The 19,256-nt window shown below is 38.1% G+C and overlaps 1 non-coding gene across 1 annotated transcript; it reads left to right on the forward strand.

Annotated features, from left to right (window-relative positions):
- Positions 1-2,986: 2,986 nt before the first annotated feature.
- Positions 2,987-3,076, forward strand: TRNAQ-UUG (transfer RNA glutamine (anticodon UUG)). Its single transcript has one exon. It is a non-coding gene; the product is annotated as a tRNA-Gln (tRNA).
- The last annotated feature ends 16,180 nt before the right edge of the window (positions 3,077-19,256 follow it).

Below are 19,256 nucleotides of genomic sequence, written 5' to 3' on the forward strand. Positions count from 1 at the left end.
CTTGGGAATGAAGAAATGTGGACAAATTTTAAAGCTGCTTAGGAGGTAGAACTGGTAGAATGTATTGGTTTTTTAGAAAAAAGATATGAGGAAGAAGGAGTCAAGGATAATCCCAAATCTCTGGATTTAGATCATTATGGGTGCCATTCTTATAACTGGGAGTGTTTGGATAGAGGGACAGTTTTAAGAGAAAGATGATAAACTCAGTTTAAGACTTGTTGATTTTGAGGTCTCTTTAAACAAACAAGTAGAGTTACCCAGGAGGTATTTGCATATACACGGATCTAGGGATCATAGGAAAGGATGAAGACAAGTCTGGAAACCGAGATTTTTAAAGTAATAAGCATATATATGGACTGTAATTAAGGCCAAGAGGGTCCATATGATCCCATAGACTGTAGGTCTAATAAGGCAAGGGCCATACATTATTTACATTTACCTCTGTATCCACAGGATCTCATATTAACTATGTCTGGAACAGAGTAGGTACTTGGATAATTTTGTCGAACAAATGAATAAACAATGTGAAATACAATCAAGTCTACTTTGAAAACATGCCAAATATAAAATATTAAAGATAAAAATTGTTAGGGTATTGTTATTCCTCAACCAAGTTTTTTTTTAATTTTGTTAATGTTTTATTTATTTCCGAGAGAGAGAGAGAGAGAGAGAGAGAGAGAGAGAGCATGAGCAGGGGAGGGTCAGAGAGAGAAGGAGATAACAGAATTGGAAGCAGGCTTCAGGCTCTGAGCTAGCTGTCAGCCCAGAGCCCAACACAGGGCTCAAAATCACTAACCGTGTGATCATGACCTGAGCCAAAGTCAGATGCTTAATTGACTGAGCCACCCAGGCGCCCCTCCTCAACCAAGTTTTTAGAAAAACACTATAGGAATGGAAAATCTAAAAAAAAAAATTTTTTGGATAGAATAATAACTATTTTGAAGACAAATGAAATGCATTGCATTTGAACAAATTAAGGCACAGTTACAGTCCAAAATTACCAAAGCAGATTGCAAATGCTATTTTATTATCATCATTTGTACGGTGTCTGTGACAGTGCAATTAAAATTTGATAATCATATTTGTCTATGCATAATAGTTACCAAGAGACAAAGAGATTAAAGAGATAGTTAAAGAGAAACGAAAAACAAGCAACCTTTAAACTGCACATTTGGCACCACTGGATTCTGCTTTCAGCAATGGCCTGTCATGGTGGCTTGCTTTCCATTTTCCGCTTGCTCCTCTCACAGAGCTTAAATGTGGAGATACAACAAAACTCCTTGGGTGTATTATCATGGTAATTTTATAATTATTTTCGAAGGGATGTCTTTGAATCTTTTTGTTCTCTTATTGAACATAACATTTAAATGTAGGAACACATTCTCTAGAACCAAACAGTTCATTGCCTGCCAGCAATGGTAATGGATATCAACTCAACTACTCAAAGAACATGCCCCCACTTTTTAAGTGTGTCTCTTTTTTCTCTTAATTCTTTCAATTTATTGGAAAACATAAGAGATACATACACCTCAGAGATTTTTTTTTCCATTTTTTTGCACCATAATCCCAGTCATTAGTACAAAGCCAAAAGATAATGAGGTGTGTCATTATCCAGTGAGTACATTGTGGAGGAAAACAATCTTGCCAAAGTCAGACTTGGGTTCATATTGCAATGCACCTGCTCAGTAGGTAGAGGCCCTAAAAGACCCAAGACCATTCAACCTGGGCCTCAGTTGTCCCTTCTGTAAAGTAAGGGATCAGATTTGGTTACCCCTAAGATCCCTTCCAGCTCTATAATTTTATCCTCAGGAATATTGTATTACTTTAAACTATGTAGGCTTTATTAAACTTGACTTTGTTTCAGTATTTTATTGTATCTGTTCTCTATTAAATTCTAATTTTTGACATCCTAACTATGTCTCCATGCCCAGTGGAACTAAAGGGCTAGAGATCTAGCATGAATATGGTAATATGATAACACTAAAAACAATGCTACCATTTTTTTGGGCGTTTACCATGGACCAGGCATTGGCCTATGGATTTCACTCTATCTCATTTGATCTTCACAACAACTCTATATAGCAAATATTAACATCATTTTATTGAAGATGAAACTTATATTTGTATTTGTGGGCAACTTGATAGGTAGAAAGTTCTATAGCTTGATTTCAACCCCAGATCTGCCTGCTTCCAGAGCCTGGGCTCTTAACCACTATGTTATATCTGGATTCTGCCTAGGTTGGCATGAGCCCAGTAGAAGCAGACTAGTCGAGGAGAGTTTAATGGAGCCATCAGGGTGTTTCTCCACCTAAATGAAGACTTGAGAGGTGAATAAGGAATTGAGAACCAAAATTGGGCTGGAGTACCACTCAAATTGCGATTGTAAGACTCTACGAGGTATCATGTCCAGGGTAAGAGGCAAGGTTGGACATGGGAAAATGAACAGTGACAATGGTAGCCAATAGAATCTTGCTGAATTCTCTCCAAGTCTTCATCACTAAAGCCAAGTATAACAGGGTTATACAGAAATTCTCCTTCAAACAGTATCTAGTGATAGCAGAAGGAAATAGAGTGAAAATATCTAGAAGACAATAGAAATGGTCCTCAGGAAACAGGTGGCAAGCAATTTGTGCTGGAGTTTCTCTTAGTGGCTCATGAAAGGCACAATTAGAGAGACTTTCCAAATGTGCCTTTAAAGAAGGAAAGGAGAGGTGGGTAAGATGTACGAGGCAGAGAGAAATCTCATATGCCTGGTATATACCACCAGTAGATAAAACTAGTGCTGATGGCCTGGTGTTCTGTAATGCCAGGCCATCTTGTTTCACATGGTGAAGATCCCAGAGGTAACCATTCCCACTCTTGAGAAAGTTTTCAGTCTTAACGAAAGATGATATTGAAACATCAGAAGTAAATGGGTCGCATTCATCTGAAAGATGCAGTTAGCTCTTATAAAGTATTCTTGCTTCAAAAAATGAATCTGAGGGGCGCCTGGGTGGCTCAGTCGGTTGAGCGTCTGACTTTGGCTCAGGTCATGATCTCATGGTTCGGTTCGTGGGTTCGAGCCCCGCGTCGGGCTCTGTGCTGACAGCTAGCTCAGAGCCTGGAGCCTGCTTCAGATTCTGTGTCTCCCTCTCTGTCTCTCTGACCCTCCCCTGCTCACGCTGTCTCTCTCTCTCTCTAAGAAATAAATTGAAAAAAAAAAAGAATCTGAATCTAATCAGATCTCTACATTAAATAATAAATAGCAAGTAGAGGGAATTCGGGAAAAGGTTAATGATACCACGAGAAAGTAAGCAGGCAAATCCTGAATATAGAATATTTTATAGGACAAGTGATCCAGTTTCTCCAACCACAAATGATCCATTTTCTCCGACAAATCAATGGCCTGACATAAGGGGAGATGGATTATAGAATAAAATATGCTTACTAGATATTGATTTTAAAAGAAGTTGTTGTAATAATACATCTGGTCATTTCAAGCAAATAATTGAACAAGAGAGCATAGGTGTATGCATGTGGGTGTCCACTGCCCTATTGTTTGTAATGGTGGAGATACTAGACATTCACTGAAAAAGATGCAGTACTGAGACAGGAGAGTACATTAAAAGGGAGAAAAAAAGCAGGTTACAGGCAGTCTGTATGGTATGATATGGTATGATAATCAGAAAACCTAGATTTTACTGTAAGGGTACTTTCTACTGTTAGACCTTCAGCAAATTAATCTCTCTGAGACTCAGTTTCCTCATTCAAAATAAGGATGTGACCCTTGTCTTGTACAAAATAGTCCCTATCTCACAGAGATAGAGATAGCTCATGGAGACGCTACAAGAGTTACAGAGAGTAATGTTCAGCACAAGACCTGGCAGAGGAAACATTTGATATGCCCTCTATGATATAAATCAGACTTTGGAGAGTGGTCATGGCTATCTAGAGAAGAAATTACAGGTTTCTTTCCTTTTAATTTTAGATAAACTTTAATTGTCACCGAACCATAAAAATGTTGTCATTTTCAGGGCTCCTGAGTAGCTCAGTCGGTTAAGCATCCTTCGCTTCAATTTAACTTAACCGACTTCGGCTCAGGTCCTGATCTCACGGTTCCTGGGTTCAAGCCCCACGTCAGGCTCTGTGCTGACAGCCAGCTCAGAGCCTGGAGCCTGTTTCCAATTCTGTGTCTCCCTCTCTCTCTGCCCCTCACCTGCTCACGCTCTCTCTCTCTCTCTGTCTCTCTCTCTCTCTCTCTCAGAAATAAATCAAACATTAAAAACTTTTTTAAATGTTGTCATTTTCATTGGAAGAGTATGTGTGTGTGTGTCCTTTTTAAAAACTATGAACAGATATAACTTCTTAGAGCAGTTGTAGGTACACGCAAAACTGAGTAGAGTGAAGCTCTCATATCCCTCCTGGCCGCACACTCATGCCACCTTCCCCACTATCAGCCATGTATCTTATTTGAACCATGAGTGTTTTGAGTGTGATTTTAAACGTTTAAATAAATTGATTTTAAACTGATAACTTGATGTTTAATTATCCTATCACTAGAGAAAGTGGTCTGAGCTCTCCATTCTATAAGAATTTAAATATCCATTTTCCTATGTAATTTAATATATGTCAAATATTTAAAAAGAGGCATATTTTCTAGATGCATGGTCCTAGATATTTTCTATGTGACCTCTCATTTTCTTTTTATTTTATTTTTTAAATTCAAGTATAATTAACATACAGTATTATCATTTTCGTATATATATTTAAAAATGGATGATTATGATCATGGCTTTTCCCATTTTTATTGTAATTTTTCTTATATTTTCAGGGCTACATAGTTGCCGTCTGAATCCTTGTTGATTTTTTTTTTTTTTTTGCCTTCTATTCTATTTTCTTATGTAACCTGTTTGCATAAGGTAGCACAAGAGAAAGAGTAATAGGGATATTAGGAAGACTTCAAGCAGTGTGAAAGTCAGAATGGTGTGGCGATTACTAGCTCTGAATCTTATCATGTCTCAGCCTCAACTTACTTATCTGTAAAATGTGGCTGGTGAGAATAATAGTACCTACCCCAGTCCAAATCCATACTTTGAGGTGCCTTTGGGTAAATGTTGGTACCATTACAAAATTCTGACAAATTTTCCAAAAGTCTTAATTGGGAACTAAATCAACTATGACTTTGAATAATACATGGGCTTAAGAGAGTTTACCTACATGTGGTAATAAAAAGGAAATTATAAAAATTATTTCCTTAGAGGTTCCTGGCTGGCTCAGATGGTAGAGCATACGACTCAATCTCTGGGGTGTGAGTTCGAGCCCCGTGTTAGATGTAGAGATTACTTTAAAAAATAAAATCATAAAAAAATTCCATAGCTAAGCTGAAATCCACAGTGGTACTTGTAGTGTGATTGGTTCATGGGTTCATCCCCACAGTTTTCAGAATCCCAACAGGAGCTTTCTTCAGTTCTCACTTTGTGAGTAAATACTGACTAAACTAAAATAAGTTTTAATTCAGTCATAATATTTCTAATCTCAAAAGAAATTAATAGTAGTCAAAATAATACTGGGATTTTTCTTAATACTTGGCCCTTTCACTATCTTATATAAATTACTTACGACTCTCTGTCCATCTCTTTTTTCACAAAAGTACATGAAGCCAAACCTAATTTTCTCTTGACAAAATACAAACAAAGAAATAAGCTTTAAAGTCTGCAAATCACTAAAAAGAATATTCTGCCTGGAATAGACACGGTTTATAATGAATGTTTAACTTTTCAAAGTGTTAAACATTCACTTTGTTTCATAAGTTTGTCCAGCTCTAAAAGGGCCTCATTTATCCAGAGCTTAGTCCACTCTAGTAATAAATATTTGGGCCTCTACTATGTGCTAGGCACTGTTCTAGACTTTTGAGGACACCAAAATTGGTAAGACATGGTCCACAGTAAAGGGAGTCCTAGTCTGTTTAATAAACAAAGCAAGAATTAATACAGTTTTTGTACCAGAGGTTGAGCACAAGTAGCCTGCAGACATTTGGCCCACATGGCATTTTAACTTTAATCCAGATAAATTTTCTTTTAATGTTTATTTATTTTGCAAAAGAGAAAGCAGGGGACAGGCAGAGAGAGAGAGAGAGAGAATGAAACCGGCACAGAGCTAGAACTCACAAACCACGAGATGATGACCTGAGCCGAAATCAAGAGTCAGATGTTTCACCGACTGAGCCACCCGCGTGCCCCTAATCCAGAGATGTTAAATAGAAGTATGAGTTTGAGGTAATCAGGAGGAGTCAGCAAATACAGCAATTACAGCATTTTGGACCCTTTTTCCTGTATGGCTGCAGCCAATCAGAATTAAGAAGCCTGCTCTCTTGGGGCACCCGGTTGGCTTCATCAGTTAAGACTCTGACTTGGGCTCAGGTCATGATCTCACAGTTTGTGAGCTCGAGCCCCACATCAGGCTCTGAGCCTGGAGCCTGCTTCTGATTCTGTGTCTCCCTGTCTCTCTGCCCCTCCCCCATAAGCACTTGAGATCTCTCTCTCTCTCTTTCTCTCTCTCTCTCTCTCAGAAAATGAATAAACATTTAAAAAATTTGTTTAAAGAAGCCCTGCTCTCTTTAGAAGGAGTACGTGCTCCTCAGGTGGCCTCAGGCTATACAGAGCCTGCCTCAGACACTTGGGCTATCTGCACGGGTGCTGTAGGAATGGAAGCCTGTGACCCTTGTCCTGTACCAAATAATCACAAAGTAGTTTTCTGAATAACCTATGACCACCATCACAGCAGTTACAAGCTGCATCTTGATACTTCTTTGTATCTAAAGATGACATTTTTTTTTAATGTTTATTTATTTTTCAAGGAGAGAGAGACAGAGCGCGGGAGGTGGGAGGAGAGAGAGAGAAGGAGACACAGACTCTGAAGCAGGCTCCAGGTTCTGAGCTGTCAGCACAGAGCCCGATGTGGGGGCATAAACTCAACAGCCATGAGATCATGACCGGAGCCGAAGTCGGATGCTTAACCAACCGAGCTACCCAGGCACTCCAAGACAATATTTTAAATATAATTCTTTTAATAGATTCAAAAGCCTATGAACCTTCATTAATAAGGCTACAGGAGACCCTAGGTCAGCAAAGAGTGATCTCGAGATTTCTTTGGCTAAAATAAAAAGGTACTAAATATACAAACAATCTACAGTGAGTTGGACCAAATTACTCTGTAAGAGAGCAGCTTCTGAACTGATGTTTATTCACAATGGCAAACCTACACATTTATAATGCCTGAGATCTTTTCAGCAAATAATCTATGAGTGTCATACATGAGTAAGCAAAAAAAATATTTGCTGTTAAGCAGAGAACATCTGTAAGGTTATTGCCCATACAGTCATGCCCTAACTTCAAATGTGTGGCACAGAGCTCTCTATATCTGAAAAAGTCAGCCACCAAAAGCAAGAAGCTAAACTGAATTGTGGAAGGAAAAAAATGCATCCTGAAAATAACTTGCCCAGATTCCTCATAGCAGGTGAAATTAGAATCTGATGTTAGTTTCTGATTGAAAATTTCAGAAAATGAATACAGCATTTGACACTGGAAATGCAATTGAATTCTTGCACTTAATTTTCCAAGATTCATGTATTACTATACATGGTTTAGACATTTCAAAACTTTAAAAATGTATTCTCCATAAATATTTCATACTTTCATATATTTTTCATATTTTCAATAAAAAGATTATTTTCAAAACCAAAGTGTAGTAAGAGTTTGTGATGACCTTTTGAAACAAGTAGACTTAACCAGTTAACAGCAGTCAATGATGTAATTTTTCTTGCATTACCATTTATAGAAATGACAGGTCTTCCTTAAACAATTGTCAGTATAATTGACAGAGTATAGGCATTTATTCTTTCTCTGTTTGCCATTCTCTGAGTACTGAGGCATAAAGGAGGCTATTGTTTGGGACCTTGAGCTGAATTCATAACTACGATCTTAATTCAGCCAGTGTAGTACCTTTCTGCTTGGCCTGGAGCAGCAAAGGAGGATCAGCCAAAAAGAATCAGGTGAATCAAGAACTTGAGCTGCAATATCAAGTAGAGTTCCTTATAGATTAGATTATTAGGTTATAATTATTGTTAGATTATAGATTATTAGAGTGCTTATAGATTGAATGAAAAACCTTATTCCATTAACGATGTGCATTGAAGGAAATTGTTTTCAAATTTTCTTCTATAAATGTTCTCTTTCCAAAATCTTTTCTCCCTTATTAACCTAAGAACACATGGTAGAGGAAGAGCTGAGTTAAAGCTTGACAGTAAGTGATGTTTGCCAAGAGCCTAAAATGGGTTTTGCCCAAGATATGTAGCTGACCCACCCTAAAGGAATGGGTAAATTATGTCACCAAAAAAAAAAAAAAAAAAAAAAAAAAACCCTGCAGAATTGAACTAGAAGTCCCACAGCAAGACCTACCACAATATTTTACAGAAATGGGATCCCTAATCTTTACTGAAGCCAACCTCTACCTCTTTACTTTCCAGTGCCCTGAAATATTTCTGAGGCACCAGTATCTCTCAGCATAATGTAGTTCATCCATACCAGCAAATATTTGAATGGCTTCCACTTACATAGTCAAGCTTTTACTCTTAAGAAAGAGGGGACACAGGAATTCAGAGGACTTGAGTTTTTCTTGTGTATTAAACTGTATTTGGACAAAAGCCATTCTACTTGGCTTAAATCTGTGTAATTTGTCACTCTCCAAACACAGTCTTGCTTCTCTTGCCTCTGTGTTTTGTATGTTCTAGAATGGCCCTTCCATATTTCCTTACATTCTTAAGCTCCCACTCATCCCTACAAGTGAAGCCCAAGATCCCCCTCCTCTGGAAAGTCTTCAGTGACTCTCTCAAGGCCTTCAAATAACTTCAAATATACTCTAAAGTAACTATTGTTTTATCTGCTTAATTGTCTACTAAACAGTGAGTACAGGTGCTGTGTCTTTCCTGTGTTTAGTGCCAAATATTGAGCTGGGGCTCAGAAAACATGTCAAATGAACAACTAAGTGAATGAATATATCCATATCCAGAAAACCTGACTAGAATGTTAGTTCATTAGAACAGAGACTGTCTTATTTATGACAAACAAGTATATTGATTCCTGTGATTCCCAGGTACCTCTTCTTTCTTTAAATAATGGAAATGGAAAAGCAAACCTCCTGGCACCTAGCAGTAACTTAATAAATATTTCTTGAATGAATAAACATTTTTTAATTTATTTTTATTTTTTATTTTTATTTTTTAAGACTTTTTAAAAAACTTATTCAACATTTTATCTATTTTTGAGAGACGGAGACAAAGTGTGAGCAAGGGAGAAGAGAGAGAGGGAGACACAGAATCCAAAACAGGCTCCAGGCTCCAAGCTATCAGCACAGAGCCCAACACAGGGCTCAAACCCACAAACCATGAGATCATGACCTGAGCCAAAGTTGGAAGCTTAACCAACTGAGCCACCCAGGTGCCCCAATAAACATTTTTTAAATAAAAGATTGGGGTTTTTTTTTGTATTAGGCAATTCTGTTGGAAATTAAAATAGGTTTTCCCGTAAAGAAAATAATCTCTTTCTTCAATACCAAGAAGACCTCCATTTGAAAGTATTTGGATCCTGGTCTCAAGGCCAAAAGAATCAATGGCACAAGTACAGATAGGGCTTAGTAGCAATACAATTGTAACAAGAGAATATCTTTAAAAATTATTTTTTTGCTTTTCTTTTCCCAACTTCCTTTTATGTAACCACAATGTTTCAAGATTAGAATGATTAGATTGAGAATAAAAGAGACGAATAGTACATGTTCAGCTTTGCAACTCTGAAGCAGACTTTTAAAAATCAAAGGGATATCTTGAAGGAGTCTGAAGCTTTAGGATCTCTGAACTTAAGTTTTCTTATCTGTCAAATTTGGAAAATATCCAATCACAAGGTGGTTGGCTAAGATAAATAAAATAATGAATGTAAAATGCTTAGCCCAAGTCTGATACATAGTGTTTATTAAACTTTGGCTATAATTCATAAATAGACATGACATGACAATGACAGTTTATTCATTGAAGGCAGAACATAAGCCTATTAAACTGCAAACTAATAGATTGTGGGATTGAGTAATTCAGCAGTAAGGCCAGGAGCGCCAAACCATTAATGATAGGGAGTGTGAAAATCCCATGATTTTCCATTTTGCTTTGAATCTAATTAAACCTTACTCTTACCTAGATGGAGAATTTTTTTTTTAGATCAAAGAATTTATTCTCAAATTCTGATATTCAGTCCATCGTGGTCATTAGTGATTAATTCAATGTCCAAGATAGTTTCACCCATTGAAGGCAGGCAAGTGAACTGGCTCTCTCTGCCTCTTCACCTGGGCACTTTCCTCTCTGGTGGCCATGGTAGTGCTTCTTCTCCTCCATCTTCTCCTTCTTCTTCCCCTCCTCCCCCTTTCCTTCCTCCTTCACCATTACCTCCCCTCATAAGACAGGGGTGGGGGGAGGAGGGTGCATGCACAAGGGAATGCATTTTCTTACATCTCTCTTCTCCCACACCTTCCATCTTATGCCAGTGCTTCTCATGACTGACTCCAATTAGAAGCCAGAGAACAAGAGAGTCTGGGTATAGTCCTCAAAGATTAGCCTTCTCGGGTACAGAGTAGATTAGGGAAGGGCAGATAATGGATCAAAGTTGGGATAAAATGGTAGTAAATGTCATGGAGTCACCTGTGGTAAACATTTTTTCCATCCAAAGAAATTAGCTATTCTTGGATTGACAAAAGTGTAGACATGAAAAAAGAATTAATGGTTGTCATAGGAGTGATTGGGAGGGAAGGAAGTGTGCTTGTAAAAGGGAAACAGAGGAATCCTTATGGTGATGGAAGTGTTCTCTATCTTAACTGCATTGGTATCAATTTCTTAGATGTGATGTTGTTCTATAGTTTTTCAAGATATTTCCACTGGGAAAAGTTGGGTAAGAGGTACATAAGATTGCTCATGTTATTCTTACAGCAGTGTGTGAATTATAGTTATCTCAAAATAAAATGTTTAATTAAGAAAGAAAAAGCAGGTTAGCTTAAGATCAGATACTAGATATCTCAAATGAAGTGTAATCCTTTGCTTCCCAAAAAAGACTATCTTCCATTTGGTTTACACAAAAATCTATGATTTTTACTCAGTAAAAATCACTGAAAACATCGGTTTGGTTTTTGCTAAAATTTCCTCATTCTTCAAGTTGACTACATCTTCAAGATTTTTGTTAGATTGCAAAATCCCAAGTATACCCGTGAATAGCTTTGGTCCGTTAAGAAATTGACAGAATGAAGGCAGAGAGAACTGAGGAACAGGTGTCTATTAGACATAATAAAAGGAACAGAGTAGGGGAAGTGAAGGCAGTTTATTTAAATATTTATTCTTCATTATATTAAAAGAAAGATTTAAAATGGATTCCAAACATAGTACAATAGAATATTTTTTAATATGTGAAAAAATCTGGGTGAAGAGAAAGCCACAGTAGTAACCATGAGACACAGGAGTAGGGTTATTACACAGTATACAAGCGTGAAGTCAAGTTCATTATGAGAAGTCAACCACTAAGGTGGCCTTTAGCCCCACCTTTCTAAAAGCCAATGCAAAAGCCAAATGTGAGCTTTTACGTGATTATGAGATAAAACTTGACTTGAAAAAAACTTCTGGGCTGTGTCATCATAGAGGACACATTACAATTTACTCAACAACATCCTCAAGGTTAATAAAACAACTAATTTCATAGTTTAGCAAAAATAGTTCTCTCAGGGACCTAAATAATGCAGTTTAAGTGTACAGCATTCCAGTTTTGATCTGGGGGCATTTTGGAGTATATTCCGAATTGGAAGAATTACATTCATGAGAAAATTTTTAAAAATGTTTTTCAAATAAGTTTTAGGTCCCGACTGGGACCAGGGAGGTAAAAAAAACTAAGAAAGGTGGGATGTCTGTTAAAAACAAACACATGCTACAAATAAAATGAAAAAATGGCATTTTATAAATGGCCTCCAGTTGGGGGCTACGCTGAGGTATGGTAGGATTTCTGCAAGTCAGAGCCTACTGCTCATTATGAGCTTATCGTTTCCATAACCAAAATCAGGACCAGATGTTACCAGATGTCTCATTTTTCCTTTGCATTAGTCAGAGTTCTGTTACAGAAAACAGAAACTACTCTAGCTATTTTAAGCACTGAGGGCAAAGGTCTTCAAGCAGGGAATTAGGTGCTTACAGTATGCTGAGGCTGGGCTTCTGGGACTGACCGCCAGAGGAACAATGAAGAACCTGCCCCCAAGGGAGCTGTCAACTCTGCTGGTCAGGGAGATGGGAAATCAGGAAGGCTCCCCTGCACCGTTAACTCTAGGAGCCATGTAGAGATTAGGAAGCTACTGATGGTGTTACTGTTGGCTCTGGAGCCATGCTTCACCTGTTAGGTCCACACCGGCAACAAAAGTAACTACTGCCAAAAAGGTGCTGCTGACCTCACTTGTTGATCCCCACAAAGCTGGGGACAAGAATGCTGCTACAAAAAAATCCCAAAGTATCCTTGATCGTGTCTGCCACCAGGGGTGGCTGGGATCTCTGCCTCTTAAATCTCACTTGCATCTGCCTGCCCCAAGCTGGAGCTAAGTCACTTCTGGACAACCAGCTTACAAAGGGCATTTTTTTTAGCTGCTTTGCTTCTGGGGGCATGAAGGAAGCCGAGGGGGCATGTGGAATGTATGCTGAGCAATAATCCATGTTAGCACCATATTGTAGTTTTATCTAGAAATCATGAGCTTCTAAATGCTGGTAATTAAATCATTGTTTTTAAATTAATGGGCAGGCCAGTAATGTAGGAGTTGATAAAAATACATCTGTGAACTGATTCAGTTTCATGGCAAGTAACTGGAGGGTAGGTTTTGGTCCACGTCTGTACGTAGAAGAAGAGTAGTTCAAGCCCTGCAGCCTCCCACCAGCCAATATATGAGCAGCAGTTTACATAGGGCTGTGCAATAGCCAAAACACTTAAAATGTAGCTATTACTACAAAGGTAGTAAGTGCTTGATGAAATAATACCCCAACAACACACATGCATACAGTAAAAGTTTCTTTTTCTCCACTCACTTGCACTGTCAACTCTTCAGATGTAATTTTCATTGTGAAAGAAATCAGGTTTCACTATGCTTGAAATTGAATATCCTAGAAGCACTCTTTGTTTCAGGTGATCTACCAAAAGAAAGCTAGAACCAAGTGTTTGAAGCACATGAACTCATGCAGGAATCTATCCAGTCTACACTGCAGGGGGTGGTTAATCAGGCTGGTAAGTCTATTGACTGAGGAATGGGCTTACCATTCAAAGCAGAGCATTCATATTCAGCCTAAGAACAAATATAATTTCCCATATTTTATAGCCAAGCCAATATATTTCCTGTATCAGGTATATTTTACGAGCTTTGTGGTAATCTCAGACTTTGTGGTTAATGGTCATATTTATTGCTAATATTGAGTATCTTAGACAGTGTCTTCCTTTTCTCAATAAACATTTAAATAGAGGGGTAACAATTTATTCTAAACCACTGTAGGCAAATATTTAAATTGAAATAAGATCTTTGTTCCTCTAGCTTATCTTTCAACAATGTTCCTTGTTTATTGTGCTCCTGTTTTCACCAGCAAGTAAATAGTCTCTAACCTTCTCTTTCTTATCTTATGGAGAAGAGTCATGTTCAGCACTTCTCAAAGTACTTGGGTCAACAAGACATGGTCTTCTCAAGGCAGGTCGTTAAATCCACAGTGATCTCTAATTGCATTTACATTTAGCCAAGGTCAGAGTAGGACTTTAGGCTTCTAATTATTATTTCCACAACTGTTTGATATATACACATGAGACATTTATAATATATATATTGTGTTTGTGTATAGAGAAACCTGTGTGCATGCATGCACACACACATGCACATTTGCATGCATATCATTTTTCAAGCACTTTCACATGTTATCTTATTCAATTGTCACAACCACCATATGAGGAAAGTAGGTTACCTATTATTATCTCCAAAGAAGCTCAAAGAGGTTTAGTAGTTTCATTAAGATAACTCAACTAGTAAGCCATCAGACCAGATTTGGGTCCTCTGAGCCCAGTTCTCTTTTCCCTAAACTATACGCCTTTGTATAAAAAAAAAAATATATAAGTGAAGGGCTTTAGAGTTCACATCCCTACTCCTGGAAACTGGGGAGCACAAAGTGTAGGTGAGGTGACTTCTCTCAAGAGCATCTCTTACTCTCCCAGTTCTAGCCATTAGAATCTGCTGCTCCTCATGACCAAAACCTGTGTGTTTCCAGTGCTCCAGGAACTGGTAAATATTTTGCAGCCTCTTGTCTGAGTTCTTGACCTTAGTTCATCCAGAATTTAGGTTCTAATTTGGTTTTCTTCAGTCCTCTTTGAGACTGGAGAACTATCCCTTAACCTTAATGTTTTTCTTATTAAAATACTTTTATATGTTAAATGTAAATTAATTAATTTAGAAAAAAATCACTTCTGGGGCGCCTGGGTGGCTCAATTGGTTAAGCATCTGGCTTCGGCTCAGATCATGATCTCACGGTTCCTGGGCTCAAGCCCCACATCGGGCTTTGTACTGACAGCTCAGAGCCTGGAGCCTGCTTCAGATTCTGGGTCTCTCTCTCTCCCTTTCTCTCTCTCTGCCCCTCCCCTGCTCACACTCTGTCTCTCTCAAAAATAAATAAACATTTTTAAAATGTGGGGGAAAAAATCACTTCATAAAGATAAGAAAATAAAAATCAGCAGTAATCCCACTGTCCAAATACTTCTATCACTAAAGTTTTCATATGTGTCTTTTCTTAGTTCAGGCTGCTGTAATAAAATACCATAGACAGGGTGACTTAAACAATATGTGTTTATTCCTCACAGTTCTGGAGGAACTGAGAGACTACGATGTCCAAGATCAAAGTTCCTGCAGATTCAATGTCTAGTAAGAGCTCTCTTTCCAGTTTGCAAACTCCCCTCCTTCTCAATGTGTCCTCAGCATGGTGGAGAAAGACAGGGCTCTGGTTTCTTTCTCTTCTTATAAGGGCATTAATTTTATCATGTGGGCTCTACCCTCATGACCTCATCTAAACCCAATTGCTTCCCCAAAGGCCCCACCTCCAAATATCATCACAATGGGGTTTAGGGCTTCAACATATGAATTGGGGTGGGAGGACAGAACACAGGGCTTTCATACCACTTTCTTTCTTCATAAATATAAATGTTTTTAAAATGAACTTCAATCACTTATTCCCTTTGGTGACATTTTTTTCCTCTAGAAATAAAAATATGTCACAAGCATATTTCCACGTCATTAAATAGTCTTCTACAAGAACATTTTCAATGACTATTTCACTGCATGGTATCAGGTGTATATGTCATATACTGGTGGAGCTTTTAAGTTATTTCTATTCTTTATCATTCTAAATATGCTTATTTCATTTCTTGTCTCTTATGGAAAATGGGGCATCTAACCCTAACCCTATGCATCTTAATGACAGTTCTCTTTCCAGACAAACAATGGTCGATTGAATAAAGCCAATCTATTGGCACTTAGCAAGCAATCAGTCAAAATGAATCAAGAATTTTAATTTAGGGCCGCCTAGGTTGGCTCAGTCGGTTAAGCGTCCAACTCCAGCTCAGGTCATGATCACACAGTCGTGGGTTCGAGCCCCACATCGGGCTCTGTGCTGACAGCTAGCTCAGAGCCTGGAGCCTGCTTCAGATTCTGTATCTCCCTCTCTCTCTGACCCTCCCCTGCTCATGTTGTCTCTCTCTCTCTCTTTCTCTCTCTCTCTCAGATATAAATAAAACATAAAAAAATATTTTTAAAATAATTTTAATTTAAGAGACCCATAAAATGTAGCAGAAAGGAGGTATTTTTTTTTCTCTAGAGAGAGAGACAGCGTGAACAGGGGAGGGTCAGAGAGAGAGGGAGTAACAGACTGAAACAGGCTCCAGGCTCTGAGCTGGCAGTCAGCACAAAGCCCGACGCGTGGCCCGAACCCATGAACCGCGAGATCATGACCTAAGCGAAAGTTGGAGCTTAACCGACTAAGCCACCCAGGCGCCCCTGAAAGAAGGCATTTTAAATGAAAGATGCCTTGCAACCTAATACTTGCAACCAAAAACATCTCGACTAAATTAACACCGTGGTAAAAGCTTAAGGCTGAATCTTTTTTTTTTTTTAACCTATTCATATTATTTCTTTAGAATAATTCTTAGAAGTGGGAGTGCTCGCTTCGGCAGCACATATACTAGAATAATTCTTAGAAGTGGGATTCTAGTTCAAGTTTATACATTTTTAAAGACTTTTGATGCATATTACCAAATTACTCTCTAGAAATGATATTCTTTCTCCAACCACCACTAAAGGTTAATTTATCCAATTTGATTTCCAAAATCATATTTCATTGTTTTAAGTTGTACATCTACGATCCCAAGTGAGCTTTAACATTTTCTATGGGTATTGGCCATTTGTACTTCTTTTGTGAATTGCCTTTTCATATCATTTGCCCATCTTCTTCTGTTGAAGTAGTCGTATTTTTCTTATTGATTCAAAATAAACTGTATATTACAGATTTTAATCTTGATCAGGATCATTTTTATTGTGAGCTGGTGGGAATCAGGAGGAAGGTCAGGAAAAGATGGACCAAGGATTTGGGAGAAGGTCTATGGTCCCTGATTTGGGATCAGGTCAGAGGACACTCCACCTTGTGCCTCTCCTTCCTCCTTCCTAGATTTGTTTTTAATGTGGGGTGGAAGTGTCACACTGGGCATTCACAGACTTTCAAAGGGGTACATAGACATAGATATTTTTAAGGGAATCTTAAGATTCACTGCCTGAGAAATCGTTTCCTACTTCCCTTTTCCAGGAGTGTTTCTCCCATTTTACAAAATTGTGCTATGGTGATTTGCACTCAGGCATGCACGTAACTCAAAGGGAATTAGGTGACATTTGCTACACCTGCCTTGATTCACCTCTACATGAGCAAGATTTCTCAATGTTTTTACTAACAGATGCATTTTCTTTTCTTTTCTTTTTTTTTTTNAGTAACAGATGCATTTTCAATGCATTTCAATGCATTAATAATGACCCATCAAAAGTGGCGATATGTTCATGTTGTTTTGATCAGTTCTGCCATATATTGATCAGGATAATGTAAACTACCTTACAGTAACCAATAAACCTAAAACATCAGTGGCTTAACACAACAAAATGTATTGCTCATTCACATCACAAGGAGGCTCTCCTTACTCTCCACCAAGGTAAACCTAGATAACTCTGTGTCCATCTTGCTTCCCTCCTATCTTCCCAGCTTTCACCTGGGAAGACAAGAGAAAGAGAGTGTAGAACTCAACCCACTCTTAACTGCCTACAACAGGAAACAATATTTCTTTTTAGTTCATACTCCCAAATGGGAAACTGAGAAATACCAACTTCCTATACCTCCAGGAAGAGAAAGGATGTGGTGAACACAGCTTGTCTCTGACACAGGTACTCCATATAGTAATGTCAACCCAAACCAGATCAATTTTTTTTTAACAGCGTCTATGGCCACAAATGTTAATTCCACTTTATTTTTAAGGAGAAATATAAAAAGATAAATAATTAAATACTCTTAAGCACAAAAAAATATATTTTATTAGGATGAAATTCTGTAAAGAAATGAAAATAAGAATTCAAGAGGCAACCAGAAAGATATAAAATTTGCAGCTCTTACCTGCTGGCTGATGATGGGTATCACATTGCTGTAACATTTACATTCCATTGGATTTATTATAATGAGTTGGGTAACCAGATCACTTTAAAAAGCCAACATTTACAACAGAGTGTAAATTAATATCTTGTGCTACTGTTCAAACTTCTGGTGAAATTTGTTTATATTATAACATAAAACTGAAAAAGGATGCATAGTTTTCCAAAATTCCTTCAGGAGACCATGAACAAAAATGTTGAAGCCCAGTGCCCTACACTATCTTTAGGGAAATGTCCACCCAATTGGATTTCATTTAAAAGCTAACAAGAAAGAAAGAAAAATAAATTGTTAGCAAGACGGTTTCCACTGGACTGGATTTGCAGCTGCGATGGGCCACAAACCACACTCATTTATAATACCAACTTCCTAGGGAGTCCAGGAAAAGAGAATTCCAGGTACAGAAATGTATTTCTTGGTAGAGTTCACATGTGAAGGTAACAAACCAGACCCACTGCCAGCCACACCCTGCTTAGCTTTGTGGTCAAGCTTCCTTAGCATTTAAGTCTTCCGCCTTGAAGTCAGTGAATTCTTATTGCCTTGCTCATCATCTGGTCATATTGAACCACTCTGCCAGCTAAATAAACATCCTACCTCTTTCCAGAAGAATCTAAAGAATGCTGTCTTTTTGACTATAGAAGACAGCAGTTTTAGACAGGGGTCCAGCTCTCCTTTCTAAAAAGGCCCATTGACCTTTATTGCAAGTGAAATAGCTTATGGGAACAGTAAATGGCTAACCTTACTGTACCATAAAATAGAGCTCCCAACAGCCTCTCCTCTCTTAGCGCTGGCAAGAGGCCTGTAATAGCATTCCTCATAAAAGCCTCCGTGCCATTTCCCAGGTGCAAACCTTTACAGAAGTACAACTAGGGAGTTTCCAAAATTGCTTGAAGAGAAGACTGTCTAATAATGCCAACTATTTAGCAGATGTTTCTTGACCAGAATTTGAGGTCACTTTAGTTTTTGCATACGCTCTTTTGGTGTTAAGTGACAACTGTCAGTATTCTGGAAACAGAGGAGGGAAAGCTAACATTGAAGGGCCATTGAGAATGCCATCTGATTTGGAGGTTAAAGACCAAATTCCACTTTCTGAACCAATGAAGTTAAAAGCTATAAGAAAGAAACTTGTGTCAGGTTTCAAAAAATAAATAAATAAACAATTCTCTAAAATTTCTTGAGCACCAGCCATTTGCAGGTGCATTGCTGTAGGAACCAAGAAGAAAAATGTGATGAGCTTATGAGTCAAGAACTCAGAATGCAGTCACCCCCTTCACATTCCCTATTATGTATTCATCATGGGATTTATCACTACCTGACATTTTCTCCTCTGTTCCTTTATTGATCTGTCTCCCACAAGAATGTGGGCTCCAAGAGTGTTGAGACTTTGCCCATTTTGTCGAGGGCTGTATCTCCAGGGTTCTGAACAGAGCCCAGCATGACTTTCAACAATCTTGTCAAAATT

This window comes from Crocuta crocuta, unplaced genomic scaffold, assembly GCF_008692635.1.
Source record: "Crocuta crocuta isolate KB4526 unplaced genomic scaffold, BGI_CrCroc_1.0 scaffold761, whole genome shotgun sequence".
NCBI lineage: Eukaryota > Metazoa > Chordata > Mammalia > Carnivora > Hyaenidae > Crocuta > Crocuta crocuta.